This window comes from Belonocnema kinseyi, chromosome 4 (assembly GCF_010883055.1).
Source record: "Belonocnema kinseyi isolate 2016_QV_RU_SX_M_011 chromosome 4, B_treatae_v1, whole genome shotgun sequence".
Lineage (NCBI taxonomy): Eukaryota > Metazoa > Arthropoda > Insecta > Hymenoptera > Cynipidae > Belonocnema > Belonocnema kinseyi.
This window is the reverse complement of record NC_046660.1, coordinates 67,218,380-67,231,416: the sequence shown is the minus strand read 5'-3', so window position 1 is coordinate 67,231,416 and position 13,037 is coordinate 67,218,380. Positions and strand designations below refer to the sequence as shown.

Here is a 13,037-nt window from a genome sequence, read left to right as displayed (position 1 = left end):
ATCACGCTTTTTCAGCCCTTTTAAATTTAATACACCTTATTATGCATTTATTCGCTTTATTACACAGCAATGCACCTTATTACACATTAATGCGTCTGATTGTGCATTACTAATCCGCATTACGCATTATTCCGCCTTATTACGCATTAATACCTCTTTTTCCGCCTTATTAGATCAATATTAACAAACCGTGCATATTCTTTATTTCCGAAATTTAAAAAAAAATTTGGTTAAAGGACCAAAATCTTTAGAATGCAAAATGGCTAGGTTAGCATTTGTTTATTAAATTCGTTCATAACATTAACAATTTTTTAGTAAGTGAAAAAATTGGTAATATAAAAATAAATACATTTTTTAAAGTTGTCAACTGCTTGATTATATTTGAAAGAAGTGTCTTCCCCCCTTCCCTTATATAATGATGTTTTACATGAATATAAGCGATTCCGAAAATATGAGATTTTTAATTTATTTTTCAAACGAAAACTAAGTCTGTTTATAAAAAAATGGATAAAATATGAGTTTTTTTTATAAAAATTGTATAATTAACAGTTTTTGTCACTGTGAAAAATATGGTTGCAAGGATGGCATCATTGGCAAGAAATTTCGAGTTAATTACGCAAAACAATTTAACTTATTCATGAATCGTTTGTGGAAACGTGCAATTTTGTTATAAAGATTGATTATATAATTACAAATTATTGTAATTGTAAAAATACGACATCAAAGAGTCTGCGGCAAAACGTTTCTAGTTGATCTCGAACAAAATTTAGCCTTTTCATGGTAAAAATGGTTAAAATGTGAATTTGTTTATAAAAATGGTTTAAATAATTGATAAGCAGCAGGTCTTCAAGACTTATTGTAAGCGCACATTATTATCTGTCATATTTCATTAAAAATATATGGATTTAAAATAGCTAATGATTGCTATTCACGAAAAAATTACATTCGTTCATTATTATTATGTTATATTATTATTACTGTGTACATTATTTTCAGTTAGTTATTACCAAATACCAGGGTAAACGCCTGGCATTTAACTATAATAATTATCTTTTTCTAATTCGAAAAATAAATAATATTCAATTAAATTTTTACAAAAAATCTTTAATATTATTTAGCGGGAATAATTTAAAAAAATAGTTAGGCCGGTAAAATCGGAAGTATGTAACTTTTCTGGAAGTTTTAACGAAATATAGTTAATAAAAACAAAATTCCCTGAAAAACCAACTACAATTAAAATAAGTTTTATGAGCTACCAATCGCTAGGTAGCGCTAACTGTTCTAATCATTGTTCCTCGAACAAAAAATCAAGAAATAAAGAGAAACTTTGAACCAAAAACAAAAACAGACAATACTTAATATATTACATTTTTTAACTGAATGCCTGAATTTTTACTTTGTTTTATGAATAAAATAATCATTTTGATTATTAAAATGTATGAAAATGCTATTTTTCCTTTATTAAATTTAAATTTTCGCGGAACTTTGTCTGGAACGTTTTAAAGTGCAATTTTTCAAAAGTTTTATATTTTTTATAACGAAAACTAAAAAATTTAATACACCAAACTCTCGATTAAAGATTCATCTCTTCTGTTGTAAATTCTTTTTTTTTGTTATTGATAATTAGTTAACTAAAAATTTAACTATTCAATTTTCGGTTAAAAATTTGCCACTTTTAGTAGAGAAATGAACTATCAGACTTCTTGTTTAATAATTCATCCATTTTTATTAAAAATTGATTTATTCAGTTGGAAATTTAACTGTTTTGTTGAAAATTGTCTCTTTTTTTAATAAAATAATTGTAGTAATCTGAAAACATAATTATACACATATATTTTTAGTTAAAAATGTATTTTTTGTTAGTTGAAAATATGTTTTTTTGGTAGAAAATTATTTTTCTTGTTTGAAAATTCATATTTTTATATTAAAATTAAACTATGTCTTTATAAACCTTATGATAATGTATTTTGTTAAAAACACATTATTGTTAGTAAAATACTGTTCATTTTGTCCGAAAATTAATTTCTTTGTTTGACAATGAAACTGTGAAACTGTTCCAATTTCGGTTGAAGTTTACTTTTTGTTGAAAATTCATTTTATAATTGAAAACTCACCTTCTTTGGTTAAAACTTGAACTATTTGGTTGAAAAATGTGTCCTTTTGTTTGAAAATTCATCCTGTTTTTTGAAAATTAAACTATTTATTTTTTAAGTTCGAAACTGATCTTTATATTAGTTGAAATTCCAAAATTGTGAAATTCAGAACCACGCAAGAAAAACTCACCAGTAATGTAAATATTAAATTATTTATTTTCAAACTCATTGACTTGCACTTTTACTTTGTTTTATGAATACATTACAAACTTTTATTATTAATTTGTAGAATAAAAGAAATGTTTTTTTTCTCCAATTTGAATTTTCGCGGAACTTTGACTAATGCAGCTAGCGCCACCTATCGGCTGGAGAATTCTCCTACATCTTTGTTATATAAATAAATGACTATATATATAAACCGGAAAACAGAAACGTGCCCGTACAGTGGCGCCACGATGACAAAGCAACGGCGAGATTTGTTGATGGAACCCCCAAAACATCAATACTAGTTCCCGCAGAGCCCGACGGCCCTTTTTCCTTAGCCTGCCAAAATAAAAAATAGTCCGTAATATTTAAAAATTTGGTCCCTCGTTAGCCGAGAATCGCAAATCGGGAAATTATTTCTCGACAAAATCATCAATGATGGGCGCGGTCGTGGTTTAATTTTCAATGCGAGTTGTGCTTGTGTCAGTAGAGGACAGAAGATTTGAAGAAAAGAAAAGTAAGAGAAAGAGAGCGAAAGAACGGGACACGAAGACGAAGCTGCAGGAGCGACCTCAGTGTTTTCAGTTACGAGATAACGCGGATGTCGGCGATTCTCGGTTTCGCCAACGAAAAAAACAGTGCTTAAATGTGCTTTAACATGATGTCGCAGTGAAAAATCGACATTCCCTCATCTAAAGGTAGGAACAGGTTTCGTGGCACGCCTCGCCCTTTGTTTATGAAACTGGGTGTCGTGCAGTTCCTTGAACTGCTTCAATTTTTCTCTGCGAACCCACAGGCTTAATTTTTCTAGTTTTCCTGGTGTTTGGGCTCAAAATGCTTTAGATTAGATTTGGATTTTCATTCTTTTCTTTAACCTCTAATTCTTTTTTGGCTTGTCATCATTTCGCTCGTGCCCGAAGTCGTATTTCGTAGAAAACTAATGACAAAAGCAGGGAGTGTAAATTGCAGTTTTAAAGCTTCTGCTTCAACTGAGGGAGTTGCCTTGCTTAATCAAGCATCTGCAAAGCATTTTCAGGATTGTATTCTTTTCAGGAATCTAAGAAATAGTGGGAAAACATCAAGGGCTTTTGTTCTTTGTTCGTTGTGAATGTTTTGGTGTGTGAGTGATGTTTGTGTGAGGTATTGTTTCTGGTCGTTCACATTTGCATACAAATATGGCTTTTTTAGTTTCTCTAGTTTTAAGATCTTAGCATTTTCAAAGCTAAAAATGTAGTAATTATGTGCTCAAAAAAGCTTGTGGTGTACTTTTATGAGCAAAATTGTAATTTTGTTATTTTTTGATTAGCAGTGATGCGCAAATTGACCCCGCCGCCATTTTTATTCTCAGGGGCGGCGCGAGTTTCAATTTCAAATTTAAGACGTTTGGTATTTTCACTTCAACCACCAGCTAACTTCACTATGTTGAATTCTGAGTGGAAAACAATGTACCAGATGAATGATCGGTCAATTTTTGCCATATTTTGCTAATATCTTTGTAAAAACTAATTTTTTCTACATAAGTGAAAAAATGAGTTTTTGCGAAGATATTAACAAAAGAGGGCAAAAATGGACCGAATCAGAGTACTGAGAATTTTTTTAGTGAAGTCCAACGATTTTTTTTCTTACGCAGTTAGTCCCAACTTCATATATTCTAATTAGAAAGTTGGGTCAGCTACTGATCACGATACTTTGAAATTATTCATATTTTCAGGTATCTAAATTTTATAAACGTTGAATTTTAAATTGAAGAAAATTGAAATTTGTCAATTTCAAATTATCTTCTAAGCAGTTTTTTGAGACACGATTTTTAACAAAGTTACAAATTTTTTTAAAGAAAATTGTCTGTTAGATTATTTCTTCAGGTTGGCCGTGAGTCATGGGAAATATGGGGAAAGTCAGCGATTCTTTCTTAAATTGCAAAATTATAAAAAAATAGGCTTCACCCTTTTTTTAAAAGCATTCCACTTCCTTCCCCTGTTTTCAAGAAACATTAACGTTTTTCCCATTTTTTTTCGCTTGAATGCTAATCGAATTATTACATCCCAATAATAAAATCCAACAATTTTTTAAATTAAAAGTTCATTACTTTTTGGTTGAAAAGTATCATATTAAATTTTTAGTTTTTGGGTAAAAATTCTATTATTTGGTTAAAAATTTGATTCCTTTGTTGAAAATTCGACTACTTTGTTAAAAAGTAATATTTTTTTGGTCGGATATTTAACTGTTTTCGGTTTTTGATTCGAAATTAAACTTTTTTTTTTGTTAAAATATCAATTACGTATTGCATTTTTCCTTCAAAAATCTTCAGTTTTTGGTTAAAGTTGAACTACTTTGTTAAAAATTCTTTTTTGTTTGTTGATTTAAACTATTTGGCTAAAAATTCATGTATTGTTTTGAAGGTTCGTCTTTTTCGGTAGAAAATTAATATTTTTGGTAGAAAATTCGTATTTTCCGAGTAACAATTTTGTAGAAAATTCGTCCTTTTGGCTTGAAAATTTATCAATTCGATTGAATTAATTATTATTGGTTACAAATTTAATTCTTTTCTCGAAAATTCGACTATTTGATTATGAATTCTATAATTAGCTGAAATTTAATTCTTGTGTTAAAAATTCATCTATTTTGCTAAAAAAATCATCTTTTTTGGTTGAAGTGCTTTGTTCAAAATTATTTTGTTGTTAAAGATTCATAAATTTAGTTAATAATTCATCTCTGGTTGAAGGTGTAATTATTTTGTTGAAAATTCAACTAATCAGTTCAAAGTTGGAATATTTTGTTATAAATTCATTATTACGATTCACCTTTTTAGTTGAAAATTCACCTATTTGGTTAAAAAATCAAATATTTGTTTAAAAATTTAATTATTTTGTGATTTAACTAAAAAGTCACAGTTTTTTGTCGAAAATTCAACTGTTAGATTTTACATTCTTCTTTTTGAATAGAAATTTCACATTTTTTGGTAGAAAACTCATCTTCATTTGTTAAAAATTCATATTTCGTATTTTAAAATGGACTTAAAATTGAAACTTTTTGAACTTTAATCTTTTTTTTTTAATTGGACTATTTGCTTGAAAATTAACTATTCGGTTAATACTTTAATTCTTTGGTTAAACAATAATTTTTTGTTTGTTTGAAAATTCAAGTATGTTATTAACCAAATTTATCTCTTGTAGTAGAAAATATCTTTTGTTTAAAAAATGAACCATTTTGTAGAAAATGCAATATGTTTTGGCTTTAAATCTTAGGAATTAAACGCGTTTTTGGTATCTACATTCATTTTATTTCAGAGAATTAATTCCTCTATTATTCTCTCGTTTTTGTGAAAAATCGCTCAAAATTAGTCACAAGGTTATAATTCTGATCCTTAAATAATAACGGTCAAGAAAAATGAAAAATTTCTCATTGGTAAATTCGGGAAAGGTCAGGGAATTTTGAAAATTAAGTTTTTTGGCCACACTGTTCTTTATGGAAAACTTACTCAATGCATTCTGTTAATTTATCTATAACCTACAGGTTTTTCAAATTTTTGTTTATATAATTTTTTATCAACCGATGGAGCCCCCCCCCCCCTCCCCCCAGCGTTTATGATCAATTCTGGGAACCTAGAAAATCTATGGAAGTAAATTAGGGAATCCAATTAATGCGTACAATATTTGTTCAGCAATTTAACTATGGTACTATGCTAACATTATTAGGGTACCATTAACGCTTAAATTATTTGCAGAATATTGTGTTGTCTACTTCATCAAAATACTAATTATTAATATTGAATTATTTATCATAATGAATTCGGAAGTAATTTTGCAATACACTTAAAATTTTTTCACATACTCAAGCAATTAAACTAGTCTAATAATTAAATGGAGACATGAAAATGACAAATGGATAATGTCCATAAATTAAATTTTACACGAAGAACAAAACCAGTTTTCTACGATAGGTTTTCAAATATAAAATTTTGATAACATTATTTAAACAAAACAGTAACAACATTTTTTTCAAGTCGGAGGGTGGAAAAACGAAATAGTTATTATCCAGTTTCCTATATCTTATAAGTTTTAAAAAAGGTTTTTTTACGAAATCGAGAAACTATAGTAACGAGAAAGACAAAATTATAGAAACATGTGTTCATTATTTACAATTTTTCAGGGAGTTGAAAACTTTTTTGTTATTTTCTGAGTGTTTGGTTGAGAATTCATCTATTCGTATGAAATTCGTATTATTTGGTTGAAACTTTTATTTTTTGTTAAAAATTGAACAATCTATAAGGTCATTCTTTTTGGTGTAAAATTCAACTATTTCGGTAACAAAATTCTACTATTTAATGGGAAATTCATCATTTTGGTCTCTTAGTATAAATTACATCATTCCTGGTTAACTATGCCACTATATGGTTAAAAATTCGTCTCTTTGATTCAACATTCAATTTTTCGGATTCGACTATTTCGTTGAAAAGTCGTTTCTTTTTAAGAATTCATCTTTATTAGTTGAAAAATCTATTACATGGTTAAAAATGCATGTATTGTGTTGAATATTAGTCTTGTTTGGGTACAAAATTAACCATCTTGTTTGCAAATTCTTATTTTGGGTTAAAAATTAACTTTATTGTTGTAAATTCATATTTTTGCGTTTATAATTCTTTTGAAGAAAATTAGTTTTTTCAACTTGAGATTTGAACAGTTTAGGAAAAAAATTCAACTGTTTGGCGAAAAATTCGTCTTTATGTATTGAAATATCAAGAATTTGGTTAACTTGTTCTTTTTTGTCTGAAAAATCTTTCTTGGTTGAAAATTCAACCCTTTTGTTACAAATTCTACTATTTGGTTAAAAAATCGTCGTTTTTATTAGAAAATGTATTCTCTTGGAAGAAACTTGACCTATTTTATTCAAAATATACATTTTTGTTGAAAATTCATATTTGTAGGAAAATTGAACAATTTGAGAGAAAACGCAACTATTTTGTTAAAAATAAACGTTTTTGCTGAAAAATTATTTTTTGATATTGAAAAGTCATCTCTTTGGTTGATTTTTTCCATTGTTGGCTGAAAAATCTTGTTTGAAAATTCGACTCATTGGTTGAAAATTTGCCTTTGGCTTGAAAATTCATTTTTGTAGGTTAAAAAATGTAACCGTTTGGTTGTAAATGCAACTGTTTAGTTTAACATTAATTTTTTTCGTTTAAATTTTCAACTATTTGGTGGAAAATGAACTTTCTTGTTGGAAATTTAAGTTTTCGGGCTTAAAAATCAACTGTTTTCTAAAAAATGCAACTTTTTATCCTGAAAATTAATCTCTTCTGGTAGAAAATTGAACGATTTTGTTGAAAATGCAAACTATTTCGGCTTGAAATCTTTGGAATATGGTATCTGCATTAATTTGATTAAAAAGAATTTATTGTCCTATTATTCTGCTATTTTTGTAAAAAGTCATCCTATTTTCCCTGTTTTGAGAACATTTTAAAAGGCTGTGAAGACTGCAAAATGACTAAAATTAAACTAGAGTATAGTATATCGGACTATACATAATATATGTATATAGTTTGTATTCTAGTTCTATGGTCTATATAATAGATAGTATCCAATGCTGAAAGTAAAAAATAAATTTTACAAGAGTTTTAAGAACGATCTTTAAATTGTCTAACTATAAATTTCTCAGTTTCTCACTGTTGCAATGATGATTCATTTTGGCGGTTATACTACAGCCACAGCTTTTCTTCTTATTTTCCTGGAATATATGCGAGTGTGACTTCTTCAACTGTTTAGATATTCTACACATGAGAGGACGCACTCTCTCTCTCTATCTCTGAACACCTGTTCTTCTTTGAACGACACTCGACGACAAAAAACGAGTGAATTCCTTTATATTTCTGAAAGATAAATTCCATTCAGCAATAATTTAATCCTATTTCGCACCTAAGAGTAACAAAGAATTGGTCCAATCACACAAAAATTCAACGTTAAGGCTCTTTCGGAAAAGGGACATTTGTTGAACCTTCCTAAATCTAAAGATTATAAAATAAAGCCAGGCACTTGCGAACATGTTGAAAAATAATTTAATAAGATATGCATATCAAATAAAATATATATTCTGTTAATTAAATAAAGGCGGGACATTAATAAAATTAGGTTTAGAAAATAAAATGTGTTAATTACAATAAGTATTTAGTTTTACCAACGTATAATTTTATCATTTCTTCAGGGCCTAAAATGTTGAATAATCCGACACACTTTGTGTAGTCCGAAATTAAAAGCGTGTAGTCCAACATTAAAAATAGCGCAATAATAATTTATCTTTCTGTTTTAAGCAAATTTTCCAGTTTTTTATCCTAATATTGTAAAGAAAGTGTCTACACGCATCGAAAAAATCAGGCTGTTTGAAACCAAATCCTTTTTTTTTTATAACAAATTTTTATTTCCTTTTCTATTGGTACTGAAAAAATCTAGCTATTGATACCGAAATTTCGTTACCCGTAGAAAATTCAAAAAATTGGTTGAAAAATAATTCTTTTTGGTTGAAAATTTCAACTGTTTTGTTGTAAATTTGTTTTTTTGGCTTGAGAAATCAACAATTTAATTAATTTTATTTGAAATTTGATTCATTTCTTTGATTGAAAATTGAAATATTTTTTTTAAACTCGTTTTTCTTTAAAATTAACTTTTGTTTGTTGAAAATTCATCAATTTGGTAGAAAAATCAATTATTTCGTCAAAAGATGAACTACTTCGTTAAATTTTCATTTTTTTTAGTTGAAAACTCATTATCTTACCCAAATATTGAAATCTTCATTTTGAAAATTTAACTACTTTTTGAAAATTCTTTCTTTTTTTTTTGTTTTGAAAATTCGTTTTTCCATGTTTGAAATTAATTTTTAATTTAAAATTTAACTATTTCATTTTCGGTTGAAAATATTGATTCATTTAGTTGAAAAATTGACTGTTAGTTTAAAAATTCGTGTATTTTCTTCAAAATCCTACTTTTGATAGGAAATTAATTCTCTTGATATAAAATTTAAATATTCGTTCGAAAATATAAGAAGGATGTCACGGTATAACCATGTGAGTGCAATTTTTTTAAACCTGCTTTATTGACTTAAAAATTATCTAAAATTCGACCGGGCATTGTGGTGAAAGGATATGTCCAGATTCGAAAAGGAAGTGGGGTTTTAAAGCTGAAAACTGGGGAGTGAAACCGGAAATGAATTAAGTTTAAAGTAAAAGGACTTGCAGGCTAAATTGTACTAAATAGTTACAATATAAAAAGAAATTAAATATTTTATATAACAATAACACTGTACGTTAAATTGTAAAATCTTTTTTTTTTAAAGAGAAATTATATTTAAAGTTTTATTTAAAGTTAATTTTTTTTAAGAATTCGATTTTCGATTTTGTAGAATTTGTTCTTTCAATGTAAATTTAACTATTCCATTTTTTCTTAAAACTTTATGTTTTCTAGTTTAAAAGTTCAACTGTTTGGTTCCAAAAATTTTGTAATTTGTGGAACGTTCGTCTTTTTTGGTAAAAATATTCATCTGCGTGGTTGAAAGTTTAACTATTTGATTAAAAATGTATTCAATTAAAAAAAATTGGTTTGAGAATTAATTTTTTTGGTTAATAATTCATCGTTTTTGTTGAAATTTCTATTAATTAATTGCAAATTCAACTGTTCTGTAGAAAGCTGGTTTTTTTTGGCTTGAAAATTCATCATTTTGGATGACAGTTTTTGCTCGTTCTTTTGCCATGATAATTGTTAAATTACACTGTGTGCATTTTAGAAAAATTTCTCTTGGTTAAAATATCCATTACGGTAAAATTGTACCAAAACTCCCCTTCTCCCAACTCATCTTACGTTATTTTAGCTTGGACCCTAAAATAAATTCTCAAAACAAAATTACGCGGCACAAGGGGAGGAGGGTCAAGACTTACGGATCCTAACAAAGGGGTTAAATGGTTAAAAATTACAGGAAAAAAAATTGGACGTAATTTATGCACGGCCTATTGAACATAGGTTGTTGAAGCGTAGAACGTATAGAAAATGTTACAAGCGATTTCGTGTTTCCCTGCTGATGTTAGGACGCATGCGCCCCATTCTCCTTATCACTGATGGATACGCCCCTGGCTTTTGTAGATGGGAATCCCTCCTTCCATTACACTTTTTTCGACCCTGCCTTCGATACTAACGTGTTTACTCATTACTGTCCTTTGCCCCGTCTCCTCATTCCAACTCATTGATAAGTCTTTTTTAGATTACTCTGCCAGCCTTCGAAATTCTCTTTGGACTCACCAGTATCGATTTTCAAAGATCCCAACTCTAAATTGGAGAAAATTTAATCCACAACTGAAGTTTTCATCTATATTTTACTACTTCCAGGTCTTGGACTCTCACTCTATATTTAAAACTTTGTTGATCAATGGCACGATTTTTCTACTATTTCGAAAAAACTAGAGTTTAATTATTCCTGCAATCTGGTGTACACTCTGTCTGCAATCTTATGCAATCCCATGCCCCTTTTTGCAATCCTATGTAATCTTTTACAAGGCCTAGCCATCGGATTCGTCACACTCTTCAAAACACTATTTTCCTACTATTTTTCGAGAAAAAAAGAAGGGGTTAATTGCTTATGCAATCTGATCTAGACTATGTCTGCATTATTATGCAATCCAATGCACCCTTTTGCAATGCTATTCAATCTCTTACAATACCCAGGCCTCGGACTCATCACACTATTGGCACTATTCGACACTTTTGAGCGATGACACTATTTTGCTACTATTTCGAGAAAAAATAACAAGGGATTAAATACTCTTGCAATCTGGTGTACACTCTGTCTGCAATTTTATGCAACCCCATTTTATGTAATCCCACGCAACCTTTTGAAATCTTGTGCAATCTTTTAAAATACCCAGGCATCGGACTCATCATAGTGCAATCGTGCAATCGGTGTACATCGAATTTTGTAACTATGTACCCTTCGATTTTCTCACAAATGTCTGCTTATGTCACTGTTTCTTATAAATTAACAAAATAGTTCTACTTTCAACTAAGTGTTTAGTTACATTTTCAACGAAAAAATATGAATTCTTAACACAAACTCTAATATTTCATACTATAGCCAAGAAAAGATTTTAATTTTAGATAAAAAAAACAGTTGAATTGTACCAAAAATCACATATTTCCGAAAAGTATTTGAATTCTTGAAGAAAATAAATTAATTTTCATCCAAACAGTTGCATTTTTTACTGCAAGAAGATGTTATTTCTACAAAACAGTAGTATATTTAAACAAATAGTTCAATATACAACCAAAAAAGACGAATTTTCTACAAAACAATTACGCTTTAAACCGAAAAGTTATAATAGTGGGGCTAGTCCAAATTTAATTTGAATAATTTTTCGCTCTATTTTTTTCATTTATAAAAATGTTTAACTAAGTAGTTGAACTTTCTACAAATTTTATTGTTGCATTTTCAAGCTAAGACGAACTTTCTACAAAACCGTTGAACAAAGTCGCTAAATGAACAGATAAGAAATTAATTTTTACCGAACAAAAAAACGAGTTTTTAACCAAAAAACAACAATATAATTTCCAACTAAAATTCTGAATCTTAAAAAAAAAAAACTCTTCATAAAGTAATTCAACTTTTAACCAAGGAATGGTATTTTCAACGAAAATTTTTATAGTTATTTCAAAATTAAGCTATTTTAATTAAAAATAAAAACGATTGAATTTAACCAACAAAAAGGATTGTTTAGCAATATACTTGAATCTTCAACTAAAACAGATTCCTTTTCAACTAAAAAATTGCATTCTTAACAAAAATTTTATTTTATACCATGAATGACGAAATTTCAACAAAATACGTAAGTTTTCAATCAAAGAATCAAATTTTGAACCAATTTGTTGAATTTTTGAACCGAAAATACGAATTTTCTACCAAACAGTTGAATTTGCAACAAAAAAGTTAATTTTCAATCGCATAAAATTATTGTTTCTCCAGACAGTTACATAGAAGTCTGCGATAAATAAATAGGAATTTTGATAATTTATAGGCTAAAGAATTACTTTTTAAATAAAAATTAAAGTTCATTTTTAATACTTTGAAAATAATAGGTTAGACATATGAAAATTTGGTTTAAAAAAATATAAATAATGACTTCAAATCATTTTAAATATTCTAGGGTGTTTTAGTATTTCAGCAGATGTAAATTATTATTTTAAGTGACTCAACAGGATTTTAACAATTTCATGGTATTTCTAAAACTTCCAAGAAATTTTCAAGAGCCATAAAAAATTTTCAAGGGATTTGAAATATTTTAGAGTATTTTAAGATTCCAAGGAATTTTCAAGAGATATAATAATTTCCAAGGATTTTAAGGGATTTAAAAAAAGCATGAGGTTTTAAAGAGTTTCCTAGAATTTCGGAAGGTATTGAATGATTTTGTAAGGCCTATAGCTTTAAGGGTATTTTATAAAGGTTCCGAAGATTTCAATTAATTTAAGGGATTTCAAATTTTTGAACAAATTTTTAAGATATTTTTCACAATTCCAAGAAACTTTCAAAAGCTTTAGAAAATTTTAACGGATTTCTTTTAAGATACCCTAAATATTTCACAACCGGAAAAATAGGGACATGTTATTGAATTTATTTTTTGAGTGGGAATTGGACAAATTTTTAAAAGAAAAATTTATCTAGTGACTTTTAAAAATGAAGTAGGCTTTTATTGAATCCAGCCGCTCATGTGCA

General features: G+C 28.1%; 2 protein-coding genes across 2 annotated transcripts in view; one reads left to right on the top strand and one right to left on the bottom strand.

Annotated features, from left to right (window-relative positions):
• The window catches only part of LOC117171467, a 41,742-nt gene extending 30,664 nt beyond the window's left edge, over positions 1 to 11,078 (bottom strand). Inside the window, exon 1 of the mRNA XM_033358813.1 lies at positions 10,996 to 11,078. The gene's annotated coding sequence lies outside the window, so the exon portion shown is untranslated. The remainder of the gene's footprint in view (positions 1 to 10,995) is intronic.
• The window catches only part of LOC117171466 (E3 ubiquitin-protein ligase RNF38-like), an 81,047-nt gene continuing 70,585 nt past the window's right edge, over positions 2,576 to 13,037 (top strand). The window contains exon 1 of the mRNA XM_033358812.1: positions 2,576 to 2,995. The gene's annotated coding sequence lies outside the window, so the exon portion shown is untranslated. The remainder of the gene's footprint in view (positions 2,996 to 13,037) is intronic.